The following is a 12,298-nucleotide window of genomic DNA, read 5'->3' on the forward strand; positions in this document are numbered from 1 at the left end:
ATTAAATGTAAATTTTATTACATCATGATCTGAATAAGATACATTTATTATTTCTGCCTTTCTACATTTGATTTTGAGAGTTTTATGCCCTAATGGCCAATTTTTTGTGTAGGTTCCATTTACAGCTGAGAAAAAAAAAGTATATTCCTTTCTGTCCACATTAAATTTTCTCTTTTGTCTATCATATCTAACTTTTCTAAAATTCCATTTACCTCTTTAACCTTTATCTAGTTATGATAGAAGGAGGTTGAGACCCCTATTAGTATAGTATTGCTGTCTTTTTCCATCTTGCAAATTCTCTTAACTTCTTCTCTGGGAATATAGATACTACCCCACTTGGTGTATGTATGTTTAGCATTGATATTACTTCATTATGTATGGTACCCTTTAGCAAGATGTAGTTTTCTTCCTTATCTCTTTTAATAAGATCTATTTTTGCTTTTGCTTGATCTGAGATCAGGATCATTGCCTTTGATTTTTTTTTTTAACTTCAGCTGCAGCATGATTGATTCAGCTCCAATCTTTTACTTTTACTCTGTATGTATCTCTCTACTTCAAATGTGATTCTTGTAGACAACACATTATAGGATTCTCAATTTTAATCCAGTCTTCTATCCACTTCTGTTTTATGGAAGAGTTCATCGCACTTACATTCACAGTTAAAATTACTGAGTTTGACAATACTACCTAAACTAATCTATTTCTTTAGCGCTATACCAATAAGACTCCCAAAAAACTATTTTAATGGTCTAGAAAAAATAACAACAAAGTTCATATGGAAAAACAAAAGGTCAAGAATTTCAAAGGAATTAATGAAAAAAAAAAAATCAAATGAAGGTGGCCTAGCTGTACCAGATCGAAAATTATATTATAAAGCAGTAGTTACCAAAACCATTTGGTATTGGCTAAGAAATATACTAGTTGATCAGTAGAGTAGGTTAGGTTCAAAGGACAAAACAGCCAATAATGTTAACAACCTAGTGTTTGACAAACCCAAAGACCCCAGCTTATGGGATAAGAACTCACTGTTTGGCAAAAATTGCTCAGAAAATTGGAAATTAGTATGTCAGAAACCAGGCATTGACCCACACTTAACACCGTACACAAGATAAAGTCAAGGGGGCGGAGCCAAGATGGCGGAGAGGAAACACACGACTCAGTGAACGTCCTCACTCCCTCACAACCAATTAGATAAATTAAGTCTCAAAATTAGCTCAGGACTGATAGATACCACAAGGACTGGAAGCACGACTTACCAGCTGAAGAGAATCTGGAGTTTCAACAGGAAAGGTCAGTTCTCAGGGGAGGAATAAGAAAGACCAGCACAGACGGTGGGGTAGGGGCACACTGCGCCCATTGCGCTGGGAGGGGCTCTGGGATCAGAGAAGCCACTGAGGTAAAGGAATCTGGCACAGGCTGTTAGCTCTTCTCTGCTAATTATTTAGCAGTTCAGAAGAGAAAGCCAAAATATTTTAAAACTCAGATTAGATTTCCCCCCCCCCCCCGCCCCCCCCCCCCCCCACCCTGGGGGTGACTCAGGCACAGATCTCGGCACCAGGGGGTGTGGCCTCAGCTACCTCCTGAGAATAGTTAAGAGACTGACAAGTGGGTGGATACGGCCCAAGGCAACACACACTGCCTAGCTTAGCTGGAGGGAGTGGAACTCTGCTCCAGGAAGTCCCAGAGAAGCGGAACCTTTGAACTAGGGACCGCGGTTTCTGGCAGACACTTCCAATTTGAGCGCAGGGGCTTCTCACGTCACCTGCTGCAGACACCCACTCCCCACCCGGACACATAGACTGGGCTTCCTGCAGTCTTCACTATTCTACGCCCTTGAAGCACAGTAGTGCTAATCACCTCTGAGGCACTCCCAGGGAGAGGGTGGGGAACTCTATCCCAGAGCTCTCTCTTAGTGCAGGCGCAGGGGCCTCTGCATCCATCCGGTCTGGGAGGAAGCTGGTAAAGAAGTAAATAATTTCCTACCCCAGGGACAGACCCCAAAACATTTTTTTAAATATGAACAAAAAAGCTAGAAAAACTATAGAATCCTTCTATACAGAGAAAGAGCGGGTATCCAACCCCGAGGAAGTTGACAGCAGAGAATCAGATAACAACCTAAAGGGGAACGATTCCTGCCCCCCATCACATAACTCTCTCCTAGAAGAAGCTCTTAAGAAATTGAGGGAGATCGAAGAAAAATGGGGAAAAGAAAGGGAAGTTATGATAGAGAATAACAATGTCCTGAAATTGGAGTTGGAAAAAATAAAGAATTCACAGGAGATGCAGGGAAACAAAATTAGTGAATTAGAAAAGGTTAAAAAAACACAGGAAAGTAGGATTTCTGAATTGGAAAAGATAAAAAAGTCTCAAGAAAATAGAATTTCTGAATTGGAAAAAGAAAATAATTCTCAAAAAAAAAAAATTAGGGAAATGGAAAAAAACTCAATAGAGCAAAATAATTCATTTAAAAACGAAATTGGGCATTTACAAAAAGAACTAAAAACTGTGAAAGAAGAAAATAACTCCTTAAAAGTCAGGATGGAACAAATAGAAATGAATGATTCACAGAGAACCCAAGAATCAGTCAAACAAAACAAAAAAAATGAGAAGCTGGAGAACAACGTCAAATACTTACTGGGAAAATCTATAGACCTGGAAAATAGATCTAGGAGAGATAATCTGCGGATTATTGGACTTCCCGAAAACTATGATCAAAAAAAGAGCCTAGATTCTATTTTACAGGAAATTATCAAAGAGAACTGTCCAGAGATAATAGAAACAGAAGGGAAAGTAGATGTGGAAAGAATTCATCGAACTCCTTCTGAAATAGACCCTAAAAAAAGAACACCACGGAATATTGTGGCTAAGCTGCAGAATTACCACACAAAGGAGAAAATCCTGCAAGCAGCTAGAAAAAAACAATTTAAATACCAAGGTGCCACAATAAGGGTCACCCAAGATCTGGCTGCCTCCACATTAAAAGATAGAAGGGCCTGGAACCTGATATTCCGAAAGGCAAAAGATCAAGGACTGCAACCAAGAATGAACTACCCAGCTAAGTTTAGCATCTTTTTCCATGGAAGAAGATGGTCATTCAATGAAACAGAGGAATTCTATATGTTTCTAAGAAAAAAACCAGACTTAAACAAAAAATTTGATCTACATCCACAAGACTGAAGAGAAACAGAAAAAGGTACACAGAACCCTTGAGAACTGTAACTTTGTTGTGGGTATATAAAAAATACTCAAGGATAATTTGATTTTACTGATATAAAAGAAAAAAAGGGGGGTGTGGTAAAGGGAAGGAGGTCGGTTCAGAAAAAGGGGAAGGAGTGATAAAAAGAGGGAAACTACATCCCAGGAAGAGACATAGAAAATACACCATATCTGAGGGAACTTAGTGAGGGGGAGAATCATTGTGTGAATCTTACTCTCATCAGAAGAGGCTCAAAGAGTAAATAATTAACATATTTGTTTTTCAGAGAATTTTCTCTCACCTCATTAAAAGGGGGGAGAGGAAAAGGGGAAAGGAAAAGGAGAATAAGTGAAGGGACTTGGAGGGAGGGGGGAGGGATCCTAAAAAAAAAAAAAAAAAAAAAAAAAGAGGGAGGGTTGCGCGTCACAAGGGGGGTCTGTAAATTAAATATCGGGGAGGGGGATCAGGGGGGTCAAGGGAAAAAAGTATAATCTGGGGATAATACGATGGCAGGAAATACAGAATTAGTAATTTTAACTGTAAATGTAAATGGGATGAACGATCCCATCAAACGGAGACGGATAGCAGATTGGATCAAAAAGCAGAACCCTACAATATGTTGTCTACAGGAAACACACTTAAAGCAGGGAGATACATACAGAGTAAAGGTAAAAGGTTGGAACAGAGCTTATTATGCTTCAGGTAAAGCCAAAAAAGCAGGGGTAGCTATCCTTATCTCAGATCAAGCAAAAGCAGAAGTAGATCTCGTTAAAAAAGATAAGGAAGGAAACTATATCCTGCTGAAAGGTAGCATAAATAATGAAGCCATATCAATACTAAACATATATGCACCAAGTGGTATAGCATCTAACTTTCTAAAGGAAAAGTTAAGAGAACTGCAAGAAGAAATAGACAGTAAAACTATAATAGTGGGAGATCTCAACCTTGCACTCTCAGATTTAGACAAATCAAACCACAAAACAAACAAGAAAGAAATTAAAAAAAGTAAATAGAACATTAGAAAAACTAGGTATGATAGACCTTTGGAGAAAACTGAATGGCAATAGGAAGGAATATACTTTCTTCTCAGCAGTTCATGGATCCTATACAAAAATTGACCATATATTAGGACATAAAGATCTCAAAATTAAATGTAGGAAGGCAGAAATAATAAATGCCTTCTTCTCAGATCACAATGCAATAAAAGCTACATTCAGTAAAAAGTTAGGGGTAAATAGACCAAAAAGTAATTGGAAACTGAATAATCTCATCTTAAAGAATGACTGGGTGAAAGAGCAAATTATAGAAACAATTAACAATTTCACCCAAGATAATGATAATGATGAGACATCATATCAAAATCTTTGGGATGCAGCTAAAGCAGTAATAAGGGGAAATTTTATATCTTTAGAGGCTTATTTGAAGAAAATTGAGAAAGAGAAGATTAACGAATTGGGATTACAACTTAAAAGGCTAGAAAAAGACCAAATTATAAACCCCCAACCAAAAATTAAACTCGAAATACAAAAATTAAAAGGAGAAATCAATAAAATTGAAAGTAAAAAAACTATTGAATTAATAAATAAAACCAAGAGTTGGTTTTATGAAAAAGCCAATAAAATAGATAAACCTTTGGTAAATTTGATCAAAAAAAAGAAAGAGGAAAATCAAATTGATAGTCTTACAAATGAAAAGGGGGATCTTTCCACCAATGAAGAGGAAATTAGAGAAATAATAAGGAGTTACTTTGCCCAACTTTATGCCAATAAATTTGATAACTTAAGTGAAATGGATGACTTTCTCCAAAAATATAGGCTCCCTAGATTAACAGAGGAGGAGATAAATTGCTTAAATAGTCCCATTTCAGAAAAAGAAATAGAACAAGCTATTAATCAACTCCCCAGGAAAAAATCCCCAGGGCCAGATGGATTCACATGTGAATTCTACCAAACATTTAAAGAACAATTAGCCCCAATGTTATATAAATTATTTGAAAAAATAGGGGATGAAGGAGTCCTACCAAACTCCTTTTATGACACAGACATGGTACTGATACCTAAACCTGGTAGATCGAAAACTGAGAAAGAAAATTATAGACCAATCTCCTTAATGAATATTGATGCTAAAATCTTAAATAAGATATTAGCAAAAAGACTTCAGAAAATCATCTCCAAGATAATACACTATGATCAAGTAGGATTTATTCCAGGAATGCAGGGCTGGTTTAATATTAGGAAAACTATTAATATAATTGACCATATTAATAATCAAATTAATAAGAACCATATGATCATCTCAATAGATGCAGAAAAAGCATTTGACAAAATCCAACATCCATTCCTACTAAAAACTCTTGAGAGTATAGGAATAAATGGATTATTCCTTAGAATAATCAGGAGTATATATTTAAGACCGTCAGTAAGCATAATATGCAATAGAAATAAACTGCAACCTTTCCCAGTAAGATCAGGAGTGAAACAAGGTTGCCCACTATCACCATTACTATTCAATATAGTACTAGAAACGCTAGCCTCGGCAATAAGAGCCGAGAAAGAGATTCAAGGAATTAGAGTAGGAAATGAGGAAATCAAACTATCACTTTTTGCAGATGACATGATGGTATACTTAGAGAACCCCAAAGACTCTGCTAAAAAGCTACTAGAAATAATTCAAAATTTCAGCAAAGTGGCAGGATACAAAATAAATCCACATAAATCCTCGGCATTTTTATATATCACTAACAAAATGCAACAGCAAGAGATACAAAGAGAAATTCCATTCCAAACAAATGTTGAGAGTATAAAATATTTGGGAATCCATCTACCAAAGAAAAGTCAGGAATTATATGAGAAAAATTACAAAACACTTGCCACAAAAATAAAATCAGATTTAAATAATTGGAAAGACATTCAGTGCTCTTGGATAGGCCGAGCGAATATAATAAAGATGACAATACTCCCCAAACTAATCTATTTATTTAGTGCTATACCAATCAGACTCCCAAGAAACTATTTTAATGACCTAGAAAAAATAACAACAAAATTCATATGGAAGAATAAAAGGTCAAGAATTGCAAGGGAACTAATGAAAAAAAACTCAGAGGAAGGTGGTCTAAATGTACCTGATCTAAAGCTATATTATATAGCAGCAGTCACCAAAACCATTTGGTATTGGCTACGAAATAGACCAGTAGATCAGTGGAACAGATTAGATACAAAGGACAAAAAAGGGTACATCTATAGCAATATAATCTTTGACAAACCCAAAGATTCCAACATTAGGGATAAAAATTCATTATTCGGAAAAAACTGTTGGGAAAACTGGAAATTAGTATGGCAGAAATTAGATATGGATCCACACTTAACACCATATACCAAGATAAGATCAAAATGGGTCCATGATTTAGGCATAAAGAGGGAGATAATAAATAGATTAGAGGAACAGAGGATAATCTACCTCTCAGACTTGTGGAGGAGGAAGGAATTTATGACCAGAGGAGAACTAGAGATCATTATTGATCACAAAATAGAAGATTTTGATTACATCAAACTAAAAAGTTTCTGTACAAATAATACTAATGCAAACAAGATTAGAAGGGAAGTAACAAATTGGGAAAATATTTTTAAAAACAAAGGTTCTGACAAAGGTCTCATTTCCAAAATATATAGAGAACTGACCCTAATTTATAAGAAGCCGAACCATTCTCCAATTGATAAATGGTCAAAGGATATGAACAGACAATTCTCAGAGGAAGAAATTGAAACTATATCCACTCACATGAAAGAGTGTTCCAAATCACTACTGATCAGAGAAATGCAAATTAAGACCACTCTGAGATACCACTACACACCTGTCAGATTGGCTAAGATGACAGGAACAAATAATGACAAATGTTGGAGGGGATGTGGGGAAACTGGGACACTAATACATTGCTGGTGGAGTTGTGAAAGAATCCAGCCATTCTGGAGAGCAATCTGGAATTATGCCCAAAAAGTTATCAAACTGTGCATACCCTTTGACCCAGCAGCGCTACTACTGGGATTATATCCCAAAGAAATACTAAAGAGCGGAAAGAGACATATATGTGCCAAAATGTTTGTGGCAGCTCTTTTTGTTGTAGCTAGAAACTGGAGGATGAATGGATGTCCATCAGTTGGAGAATGGTTGGGTAAATTGTGGTATATGAAGGTTATGGAATATTATTGCTCGGTAAGAAATGACCAGCAGGAGGAATATAGAGAGGCCTGGAGAGACTTAAATCAACTGATGCTGAGTGAAATGAGCAGAACCAGAAGATCACTGTACACTTCAACAACAATACTGTATGAGGATGTATTCTGATGGAAGTGGAAATCTTCAACATAAAGAAGATCCAACTCACTTCCAGTTGATCAATGATGGACAGAGGTAGCTGCACCCAGAGAAGAAACACTGGGAGGGGAATGTAAATTGTTAGCACTAATATCTGTCTACCCAGGTTGCATGTACCTTCGGATTCTAATGTTTATTGTGCAACAAGAAAATGATATTCGCACACATGTATTGTACCTAGACTATATTGTAACACATGTAAAATGTATGGTATTGCCTGTCGTCGGGGGAGGGAATAGAGGGAGGGGGGGTAAATTGGAAAAATGAATACAAGGGATAATATTATAAAATATATATATATATAATAAAAAAAATAAATAAAAAAAAAAAAAAAAAAAGATAAAGTCAAAATGGGTTCATAACCAAGGCATAAAGAATGAGATTATAAATAGATGAGAAGATCATAGGATAGTATATCTCTCAGACCTGTGGAACATGAAGGAATTTATGACCAAAGAAGAATTAGAGATCATTATTGATCACAAAATAGAAAATTTGATTATATCAAATTGAAAAGTTTTTGTACAAACAAAACTAATGTAGACAAGATTAGAAGGGAAGCAATAAACTGGGAAAACATTTTTATAGGCAAAGGTTCTGATAAAGGCCTCATTTCCAAAATATGTAGAGAATTGACTCTAATTTATAAGAAATTAAGTCATTCTCCAATTGATAAATAGTCAAAGGATATGAACAGACAATTCTCAGATGAAGAAATTGAAACTATTTTTGGCCATATGAAAAGATGCTCCAAGTCATTATTAATCATAGAAATGAAAATTAAGACAACTCTGAGATACCACTACACACCTGTCAGATTGGCTAGAATGACAGGGAAAGATAATGCAGAATATTGGAAGGGATGTGGGAAAACTGGGACACTGATACATTGTTGGTGGAATTGTGAATACATCCAGCCATTCTGGAGAGCAATTTGGAACTATGCTCAAAAAGTTATCAATATATTGATCCAGCAATATTACTACTGGGATTATATCCCAAAGAGATTTTAAAGAAGGGAAAGAGACCTGTATGTGCAAGAATGTTTATGGCAGCCCTCTTTGTAGTGGCCAGAAACTGGAAACTGAGTGGATACCCATCAATTGGAGAATGGCTGAATAAATTGTGGTATATGAATATTATGGAATATTATTGTTCTGTAAGAAATAACCAGCAGGATGATTTCAGAAAGGCCTGGAGAGACTTACATGAACTGATGCTGAGTGAAATGAGCAGAACCAGAAGATAATTATATACTTCAATAACAATACTATATGATGATCAATTCTGATGGACGTGACCCTCTTTAACAATGAGATGAAAAATCAGTTCCAATAGAGCAGTAATGAACTGAACCAGCTACACCCAGGAAAAGAACTCTGGAAGATGACTATGAACCACTACATAGAATTCCAAATCCCTCAATTTTTGTCCGCCTGCATTTTTGATTTCCTTCAAAGGCTAATTGTACACTATTTCAAAGTCTGATTCTTTTTGTACAGCAAAATAACTGTTTGGACATATATACATATATTGTATTTAACTAATACTTTAACATATTTATCATGTATTGGTCAACCTGCCATCTGGGGGAAGGGGTAGAAGGAAAGAGGGGAAAAGTTGGAACAAAAGGTTTTGCAATTATCAATGCTGAAAAATTACCTATGCATATATCTTGTAAATAAAAAGCAATATTAAAAAAAAAACTGAAAAAATAAAATAAAATAAAATTATTGAATTTATATTTCCTGCCATCCTATTATTCCCTATTTTTTCTCTCTCCTTTCTCCCTTTCCCTCTTCACCAGTGTTTTGCTTTTGACCACCACCTCCCTCAATCTTTCCTCCCTTTTTTCATCCCTTCCCCTTTTTCTTATCCCTTTCCCCTTCTACTTCTGTTCTCCCATATATAAATATATATATATATATATATATATAAATATATATATATATATATATATATATATATATATATATATATTTAAATATTCCCTCTCTGAACCAACTTCTATGATGATAAGATCCAAACAATGTTCATCCCCCTCTCTTCTTTCCCTCAACTGTAATAGTTGGTTTTTTGCCTCTTCATACAATGTAATTTACCCCATTTTATCTCCCCTTTTCTCTTCTGCCAGTGCAACCTTCTTTCTACATCTAATTTCTTTTATATAGCATTACCGAAAAATCAACTTATACCTACATCTTATAAGTATGACAAAGACAGAGCACAGAGCACATTGTCCGAGCTTCCTCTACAGGATGATAGGCTTTTATGCTACAGACTTCTTCCCCACACTGAGTGATCCTGGCCAAGTCCTGCCTGTTATGCTGAGGCTTAGGGGATCACTATTTGCCTTCTGTAGTTGTATTGGAGGTCTTATAGCTAGTCTGTTGATCCACTGGCTTCTGAACCAGGACACAGTAGACAACACTGTTGTATTTTGTCTACAAGCCTCCCACCAGATTACCCAAGGGGCCTCTCCTCCCTGAGCCCTGACTGTTTTGGGCCACATCCCCCCCCTTGCCCAATTGAGACAGACCTTTCCTGAAGTCCTTCCAAGATATTTTCTGCTGGAAATTTGTTAGACTCCAAATATTTGTAGGTTCTATCATTCCAAAGTCCATTCAGAAGCTTAATCTGGTGTTGATTCTGAGGGAAGTCAAGAAGAGCTCAGGCAAAGCTATCTTGTCTCTGCCTCTCTACCCCTTCCATAAAATATTGTAGGGGTTCCAGCCCTTGAACTTCTGTTTGCTTGTTCTCTGTTTGAAGTTTACAAGGTCACAATCTATTCCTATATTCCTTTCCCTAATAAAAGAAACAATAACAAGATCATATGCTCTCAGGCTACGTGATAGCAGCCTAAGTGGGGAGATAAAAGTCTCTCTCCTCACTAGAACATTTATAACATTCCTTGTCATTCCACTCAAATGCAGTTGGGAAACAGAGCAGAAATTAACCTACAACTGCCTTTTGTAAGCATTCTCAGTTCCAGTCCAGCACCAAGGCCACTTTTTTTTCATTTGGTAAACAGACCGCAAACAATAAATATATATCCTCTAAAGTCCACCTGTACATTACATCAACAGAGCATGCTATCAAATGCCCATACAAACCATTGATCTGTTCCCACCCACAAACCCCATATAATTTTACATTCTTGCCTTGCACATAAAATGACCTATTTATAGTATTTCCTAGGGAGCTATCCATGGATTTACCAAGAGTTGATCATGAAGCATTTTAGCTTTACAAACAAAACAAAAGAATGAATCAGAGGAGTATGGCATGTGTAAATAAAGAGCTGAGAGAGCAAAAGAGATAATGTCCCAGGCAACGTTAATAGAACATTGAACTAAAGAACCAACTTCCTAAATGGAGAGGAGTGTGGAAACACAAGGAAAGGGAAAAGATCACAGGAAAACTACAGAAATGCTCCAAAGGGCTGCACCAATGACATAAAGTTGAAGAATCTCTCTCTCTTCCATTTTCTCTGCCCCCTACTCTATTTTTCACTGACTTAATATTTGATCTTCTTTTTCCATGGGCCACATTCCACCATTCTCCCCCCCTCCCGTCCCTAGCAAAATTTATCTAGTGTCACATTCTCTCACAGTCCTGCTAGCCTTAATGTACTGGTGCTTTTTGGCTCTCTCTTCTCTCTTCCTCTCTCCTTCTCCATCTCCCATCTTCTTTCTCTCTCCTTTCTTTTCTTTATGTGCCTTTTCTCCTTTTCTCTGCTTCTCTTTTTATCTTTCCTTCTGTTTGGATTAGAAGGAAAAAAATGTTTGACCCTTTTGCCCTCCTTGCAAGGGAGGTTGGAGGTGGAGTATTGAGTATGAAAAGGTATCTCCTGCTTCTAGAATGCACAATAAAGGAAAATTTCCTTTTAAAGACCCAACCCCCTGCTCCCTGAATGAGGGTTTGTGATATCCCAGTCTGAATTGGAGTGGGATTTGGGCCATAAAACTCCCTCTGCTGGATAACCTGGGCCAGTGTTTCTAATAGGCTTTAGGATGTATTAGAGAACTGGTGACTTTTCACCATTAATCCCTCCCCACTGAAACTGGATCCTGACCTTACTGACTTTTAAGTCCTTTTGAAAACTCTCAGCAGTGTCTTCTCCTATGCCCTGAATTAAATTCAAAGAAAAGTTTCAGTGGCTACAATATTTCTTCAGTCTGGAGAAAAAAAAAATAAAGAATACTTTGTCTTCATCTTGCTGTCTAGTTTCATATTTTTTCTCTTAGTCAGAATGATTAAAAAAGCCTAAGTTTCTCTAGAACAAACATGTTTGGAGTTCTAGAAAATGATTCCCTCCTCTCTTTCACTCTTTTCTCAGAGAGAGGAAAAGTCATTCGTAAAAGCACCAGTCCTTCAATCATAGCAGCATTATTTCATTCTCCCCTGCCTTCTTTGTACCTTATTCTTATCAATCATCCTTTGTATCTTGCATCTTCCTATTGCTGTATCTTCTTTACCTATAGATTTTCCTCTAGAATCGTGTGTCATAGTATTGGAAATCATCTAGTCCAGCCCTGTTATTTTACAAATGAGGAAATCAAAGACTTTTGGCTAGGTTAAATAAATTGCCTAATTGAATTTGAATCTCTGACCTCCTGTCTCTAAAATTAGTTGTCTGCTTCATGATGCTTCCTTTCTTCCCAAAACCTTCATCTAAAAATCTATTTCCTCTTTAAGCTATCATCGGGGGCAGCTAGATAGTATAGATAG

The 12,298-nt window shown here is 36.5% G+C and overlaps 1 long non-coding RNA gene across 1 annotated transcript in view; it reads right to left on the reverse strand.

The window, feature by feature from the left end:
* The window catches only part of LOC141554977 (uncharacterized), a 46,703-nt gene extending 36,125 nt beyond the window's left edge, over positions 1–10,578 (reverse strand). The window contains exon 1 of the long non-coding RNA XR_012486035.1: positions 10,107–10,578. This is a non-coding gene — a long non-coding RNA (uncharacterized LOC141554977). The remainder of the gene's footprint in view (positions 1–10,106) is intronic.
* Between the last annotated feature and the right edge of the window lie 1,720 nt (positions 10,579–12,298).

The sequence above is a fragment of the Sminthopsis crassicaudata genome, chromosome 1, assembly GCF_048593235.1.
Source record: "Sminthopsis crassicaudata isolate SCR6 chromosome 1, ASM4859323v1, whole genome shotgun sequence".
Lineage (NCBI taxonomy): Eukaryota > Metazoa > Chordata > Mammalia > Dasyuromorphia > Dasyuridae > Sminthopsis > Sminthopsis crassicaudata.